This window comes from Gossypium arboreum, chromosome 4, assembly GCF_025698485.1.
Source record: "Gossypium arboreum isolate Shixiya-1 chromosome 4, ASM2569848v2, whole genome shotgun sequence".
In the NCBI taxonomy this organism is placed as follows: domain Eukaryota; kingdom Viridiplantae; phylum Streptophyta; class Magnoliopsida; order Malvales; family Malvaceae; genus Gossypium; species Gossypium arboreum.
Window position 1 is genome coordinate 77,792,918 of NC_069073.1, and position 7,843 is coordinate 77,800,760.

The 7,843-nt window shown below is 33.1% G+C and overlaps 1 non-coding gene across 1 annotated transcript; it reads left to right on the top strand.

The window, feature by feature from the left end:
* The first annotated feature begins 218 nt into the window (after positions 1–218).
* Positions 219–325, top strand: LOC128292338 (small nucleolar RNA R71). Its single transcript, XR_008282322.1, has one exon. It is a non-coding gene; the product is annotated as a small nucleolar RNA R71 (small nucleolar RNA).
* The last annotated feature ends 7,518 nt before the right edge of the window (positions 326–7,843 follow it).

Sequence of the window (7,843 nt, forward strand, 5' to 3'; positions counted from 1 at the left end):
ACATGGTGATCGCATCTAAGTTAAAAACATCGGCTGCTTTCGTCGGCTTTGTCCTCATGACTTGCCACTGATAATTATTCAGTGACATTTTCTCTATAAACTGATAAGCCGCTTTAGGAATTTTATTATTGAGAGTACCACCGGCAACTGCATCGATTAACTGCCTAGTTTAGGGATTCAAACCGTTGTAGAAGGTTTGAACATGTAGCCATAGAGGTAATCCATGGTCAGGGCAGCTTCTCAAAAAATCCTTATACCTCTCCCATGTATCATATAAAGTCTCTAAGTCCATCTGAACGAAGGAAGAGATATCATTCCTCAACTTAGCTGTCTTAGCTGGTGGGAAGTACTTTAGTGAGAATTTCTCAACCATTTGATCCCATATAGTGATAGAATCTCGAAGTAAGGAGTTCAACCACTGTTTAACTTTATTCCTCAACGAGAAACGGAATAACTATAGGTGAATGGCGTCGTCAAAAACACCATTTATCTTGAAAGTGTCACAAACTTTTAGAAAATTAGCCAAATAAGTATTTGGATCTTCCTTTTGCAAACCATCGAATTGAACAAATTGTTGTACCATCTGAATAGTGTTCGACTTCAGTTTAAAATTATTCACAGCAATGGTGGGTTTCACAATACTCGATTTAGCCCCTTGCTAGAGTAGGCTTGGCATAATCATACATAGTACGAGGAGCAGGATTCAAATTTGCTAGATTTGCAGGATTTGTAGCAACCACAGGAGGTAGCTGATTATTTTGATTATCAACCATCTTCTTAGTAATAATAATAACATCCTTTTGCTCTTCCACTATACACTGTCGACTCTGCCTTACTTCTCTATGATTTCTGCGTGATGTACTTTCAATTTCACTATCAAATACTAATGGTCCCAACGGGTTTCTTCTAGTCATAAACTAAAGGAACCTGCCAGAAGAAAATAAAAGAAAAATTAGAAAACAAAAATTTAACTAAAAACAAAATCAAATGTAATAAAAATAAATGGCTAAATTAATAAAAATCAAGAGTTCCTAATATTTTAGTCCCCGGCAACAGCGCCAAAAACTTAATGGTCACTAAACTAACTATAACTACAACAAAGGCAAATGCACCTATCGAACAATAGTATAGCTATGGTGAGTAGGGAATATCGTATCCACGAGGACTAAAAATACTAGTAATTACTATTTTTCTATTGTTTAGCCGATAAATTGGGATGATTTTTTTTAATCTAAATTTACTAATCTAATTTAACTAAGAACGCAACAGAAAATGAAATAGGAAATAATCGAAGATACTTAAGAGAAAGACAATACCATGGAAAGAATCCACCTAGGCTTCACTTATTATTCTAAATCTAAATTAAATGATTTATTCACTTGTGTCTTGATCTGTAGAAATCCCTAAATTATGTTAATATCTCTTTCGAGAGTAAGAACAACTGACCCCAGGTTGATTAATTGAAATCTCTTTCTAATAAAAAAATCCTTATTGTCGTATTAACTCGATCTATGGATTCCCTTATTAGATTTGACTCTAATCTGGTAGATTTATGTCATCCTATTTCCAGAATTGCATGCAACTCCACTCAATTATGCTCAATCTACTCTTAAATAGGTACTTTTGCTTTACTGAAATAAGCACAGTAAACATGATTAATATCCCAAAAATATTAAAACATGAAATAAGCGTACATAATTGAGAACAAAAGTTAAGTATTTATCATGTAATTCAAAAATAAAATAATAAGATTCATCATAAGTTTCATCTTCCCTAGGCATCTAGGGAATTTAGTTCATAATCTGAAATGAAAACATCTCGAAGTAAGAAAAACTACAAGACATAAAGAAATTCAAATAAACTTCGAAAGAAGTTAAAAGGAGATCTTCAATCTTGAAGGAGATTCGCTTCTAAGTTGGCTTTGATGGTGTTCTTAGAGTAGTTTCTTCAATCTTCTCTGAGTGCCCTCTTAGATCTTCTTCTAATTGATATTTATAGCTTTAGAAGGCACAGAAAGCCTAAAAATTGGGTTTTTCCGTGTGTTTGGGAAACAGGAAGCGATATCGACACGAGTTGGCACATGGGCGTATGGCCAACCCGTGTGGAAATGCCCAGGCCATGTGGATTTTGAAAATAGCTCTATTCATCCAATTTTGGCTCGTTTTTCTTTCCTTTTGCTCCCAAATGCATCTCATAAGTATAGAAACATGAATTTAAAGGATTAGGAGCATCAAATTCACTAATTTACATCATTAATCATCCAAAAATGCATTAAGAATGGGATTAAAATATGTTACTTTTACAGCCTATCAGAAAACTTGGCCAAGCTTTATGTTATTGGATGATTGAGATTTGAATTCCCTAACAGAAGATCAAGAGAAAGAAAATGTTGTTGAGTAGACTTTATTGTGGCTAGTGATAATTCATCCAAGTAAGTTCATATAATATGAACATTATTTAATTTCTTTCCTTTTTGTTCTTAAATTGTATAATTGAAAATTTAGTAAGTAGATTGGTTGCAAAATATAAATATAAATTTAAAAGAAATATTGAGTGATGTATGAAGGAATGAAAATGAAATTACAAAATGAAAGCGTCCTGGTGAACTTAGTAAAATACTAATATGCATGGGTATAAGTTATTTCCTGATGATTTCGAGATCCAACATTTGTCGTGAACTCAAAGATACATATGGCACAGATTTAGTTTGGACTGATAATTTGATGTCGTTTTAAAGGTTTAGCTTGGATTGGTCACCTTACATGTGTATATAGCCCTGGCCAGGCTTTCATTGTCTCGATAAAGGTTTAGCCTGGACAGGTAACTTGACACTTCAGTATGTGATTAGCCCGAATGAGCCACTGATGTGAAGTGTACCATGTGTTTTGAGTTCTTTTACAATGTTCAACATGTAATATAAAGTATGTGAAATGTGAAATTGACAAGTTAAGAAATGATAGACTATGAAATAATTATTTACTATAATGAAAGGTTGCATCAATGATAAGTTTGAGATTAAGTTTGGATATGAATAATGGCATTGTATTGTGTTTCTTATTAAGTATACTTTGTGTAGTGAAATATATGCACTCACTTTATTGGCGAATTGTGTTAGCAGATAAATAAATTGTATTTTCTTATTAAATTATCATAATATTATTATGTTAGGTAAGTAATTATTGAGTTTGTATGAGCTTACTGAGTATTCAAAATACTTAAGCCTAGACTACTTTTGTCTTGTAGATTTTGGAATGTTAAGAGCTCATTAATTAGATCAGCAAAAAGTTTATACTATCCGCCAGATGTTGTAGTAGACTCTCGATTTATTTGAGTCAGTCTCAGTGGCATGTATATAACCATTTGGTTAATGGTAAATAATCTTGTTAAACTTTGAAGTATGATAACAAATTGAAGTTTGGTTCTATTATGTTCCGCGAAACCCATTGATGTGTAGGGTATCCGTGGAACAGTTCACCATTTTTAAGTATTCACCCAAGATTTTCCAAATTTAGACATTCATTTTATTTATGAAATAGTTATGTCCGTAGAATAATCCGCAGTTTCGTCATTTGAATTTCTATGCATAGTTGAATGATCGCCGAAGCGATCAGCCATATATTAGTCCACAACATAATTTGCCACGTATGTTTAAAGTATGAATTTGTTTTAAGTTCGTATGGTAACCTTTGGTAGCTCAGGTTTGACGACTAGATCGGGTAAGGGGTGCTACAATTTTGCTTAGGATATATTTGCATGATAAGAGAAGAGAAGCCCCTCCAAGTTGAGATTACAGTTGAGAATTTGAGGTTAGTTTGCAATGTCTCTATTTCATTGGCTACCTACTTATTCAATTTTCTGTTTTTGATGCCACAAGTTTTATTGTATTGTCATTTGTCTATCAATCTACATCAAATTACATCCTCTTAAATGCTTTGTTGTCTCACAGAAGCTAACCAAATTACACTATTTGCTACTTGGGATTTATTATTATTATTAGCAGTGTTAGATTGGAATGTTATTAGATTACAATTGTCTTTGCTTCAAATTCTTTTAGAGGTATATAATTAAAGTAAGTGAATTTAATTATGTTATATAATACTTAGATGCCACCAAAGAAAAAAAAAAGACAATAAAGAAAGTGAAGGTGGGGGTAAAGATGTAAGTCGGGATAGTTGGTTGATAGTAAATGTGCACATATTATGTGATTTGTGTATCCAATATGTTGAAAGTAAGGGAAAACAGGGTGCAATGATCTCACAAAAAATGCCATGGAAGATTATAGAAGTGCAATTTCAAAAAAAAAGACTAGCTTAGCATATGACAAGGCTAAGCTTAAGAACAAGTGGGATTGGATGAGAAATAGATGGAGCCTTTGGAAAGCCTTGAAATGAAATGAAACGTGATTAGGTTGGGATAATGAAAATGGAACAATAAGCGTTAGCAATGAGTGGTGGACGAAAAAAATTGAGGTTAGCTTATTTATCTACACTTGTTTTACTACTTTATTGACAAAAAATTACACTAACTTATTTGGTTTAAATTCTTAAAAATGATCTAATTTATCTTGCTATATAGGAATATGCATTTTAAAACATTTCAAGATGATGGGATTGAACCTGAACTGGAATATAAGATGGAACAATTGTTTGGAATTTCAGTTTCACAAAGGTTTCTTAAGTTTACTCCTAGTGAGCATGAAAAGGAAACAATTTATATCCTTTCTCCCCTCCAAATTATAATATTGTTAATGCATCTTATGATTATGTTGATGTAATGAGTGAAAATAATTCTTTTAACCATAACCAAGCTATATGGAATGGCAAGAAGTTTGGAATGATTGTAGCCCAGTTCCTTCCCCCTCTAATTCTCCACAATTTAATGAATAAGGAGTTGGAAGAAAAGGAAGAAAACAAGACTCTGAGAATGATGCTTCTGGGAATAATAAGAGTTTTAAGACTGAATCCTTTAGAAGGGTTAGAGGATTGACAATGTTGATAGAGAAACTTGATGCTATGGTTCAGGTTGTTACTGAGAAGGGCATTAAAGATATGGAGTTAATGAATCTTGAAGCATACACACTTGCTAATTATTCTTATACACTTGTTGATTCTCCAGCGAAGTTAGTATCGTTGCCTGACTTAATACCTAGTACTCCATAATTTTGTTTGTTTGCACCTTGATTGAGGATCCCAAAAAAAAAAGACAAATTATTAATGATCTACCACGTGATAATGATAGACTTCATTAGATTAAATACTTGTATGAGAAGGAAAAATGAACATCATACTAACTTTAATATAGTTGTTATCTTCTAGTTAGTTCTATTATCGAATTGTAAAATATTTTGAAGTCAACTTTCAATTAGTATTTAGCAGTTATTATTTAACAAATGTATGCTTGCTTAGATTTTGTTGTTTGATGCAATATGTGATGACATTTTAAAGAGTAAGTTGATGCCACATATACCTTTTGTAATGGATCTTATTTGTAATGTGAAAGTGGTTTATCTAAAGTTTGGTTGTTACTTTTGATTTTTGTTTTGATTTTGAGAGCAATGTTTTTTCTCCTAATTCTTTGATGTGGGTGAAATTTAAAGTAATTATAGTTTGTTTATATATATTTGTAGGCATGGATTTGCATGTTATATGCAATAGAATACGTAGAAGCACAAAAATAGTGAATTCTGGAACTCGGTAGCTTATGCATTTGGTTATATATCTCTTTATTATGTAAAGTACATACATAAGGAGCCATGCATGACTTCTTTTCAACCAGGATAAAAATGGATGCAAGAATTGTTGAATGGCCATGGAAAGTGTTGTTTTAACATGTTTTAGAATGACACAAAGCACGTTCACCAATTGTGCATGGATTTAAAAAGCAAGTATGAGTTGCTTCCTTCATATAGAATGTCAACTTTGGAGAAGAGGGGGTTTATTTGTCTTTACTCTTAGTAAGGGAGCCTCCAATCAGGATGTCCAAGAGTAGTTTCAACATTCGGGTGAAATTGTCAATTGAATTTTTAAAGAGGTTTTAGATGCCATGGATGACTTGTCAAGAGACATAATAAGACAAAAATATCCTGAATTCAAGGAAATTCCTTCACAAATTGCCAATGGTACCAAATATATGCCATATTTTAAGGTAATTATTTATGGATATTATTGTTCCTTACATTCTATTCTATAGTAATAATTTACAATATCATCAATATCATAATAAATTCTTTCATTTTAGGATTGCAATGGAGTAATTGATGATACTCTTATAGATGTTATAATTCATAAGAAAAATCAATTGTGTTATAAAGGAAGGAAAGAGACACCTACCATTGATGTATTGCAGGCATACAATTTTGATTTGCTTTTTACATATGTACTAAGTGGTTGGGAGGAATTAGCTCATGATTCTCATATTTTCCTAAATACAATTGGGAACCCAAGTATAAATTTTCCAAAACCTCCTCCAGGTATTTTTTTTTTCATTTTAATTAATATTTTATTCTTAGTTGTTTATGCATATTCATTTTAAATTTAAGATAAAGACTTTTTAATTTTGTGGCTCTATTTGGTTATGCTTAGGCAAATATTACTTAGTAGACAAAGGGTACCTTGAAAGAAAAAGCTACTTGACACGTTATCATAAGATAAGGTATCACCCATCAGAGTTTTGTGGTGCAAATCCAAGAGGGCAGTGAGAAATTTTCCATCAAGCCCATTCATCCTTAAGAAGTTTTATTGAGAGGGCATTTGGCATTTTAAATGTAACACCCCAAACCCGAGACCATCGCCGGTGTCGGACCCGAGGGTTAACAAACCAAGTTCACATGTTTTTGCCCACCAATTTGACATTTCCAGTCAGGCTGGAAAACTGCGTCACTGTCGCCTTAAAAATCATATCTCGAGTTTCAAAACTCGGAAACTGGTTTCGTAAATTTTCCCTGAATTTAGACTCATATATACATCCATGGATTTATTTCTAGGATTTTGGTCGGGCCAATTGGTACAGTTTATTAGTTAAAGTTACCCAAGTTACAGGGATCGACTGCTCTGACCTTCGCGCGGTATAACTTGAATATCTCTCTGCACAGGGCTTTAATGCTGGTGTCGTTTGTTTCTAATGAAACTAGACTCAAAATGGAATCTGTACATATAAGGTATATCTCCTAATTCTTTTTGGATAATTTATAGTGAATTTTTAAAGTTGCGACAGGGAACCCAGAAACCATTCTGGCCCTGTCTCACAATAGCTTTAATATCTCTTAACCTGTAACTCCTATGACCGTTTCGTTTCTTCCATATGAAAATAGACTCATCAAGGTTCATTTACATAGCTTATTCACTATTTGATTCCATTCCTATGAATTATGGTGATTTTTCACATTCACGCCACTGCAGCTGGCAGCATCTGTTTTAAGGTAGGACTTACCTATTTGGTAGTCTCCATGATTCAACTAATCTTGCCATACATAGGTTTATATATGATCATTTTAACCATGCCAATGGCTGATCATATGACCAACATTCCCATTTCCAAACCATAGCCACATCATGACCCCAAATATATATACATACAACCCACAATAAGTCTAAGTTCATGCTCCCTTTTCGAGCCATTTTCGCATGGCCATACAAACTTACATTACAACGTATTTAACAAACAAGAGGTAGTCCTATACATGCCATCTCAAGTTCAACCAAAATTTATACCAAAATGGAGGCTTGATAGTGTGGATGACTTCGACTTCAACGATCCCAAATCCGATTGCCTCGAGCGAAATCTAGAAAACTAAGAGCCAAAGCAACGGGTAAGCATTTTTATGCTTAGTAAGTCTCAAGGAATA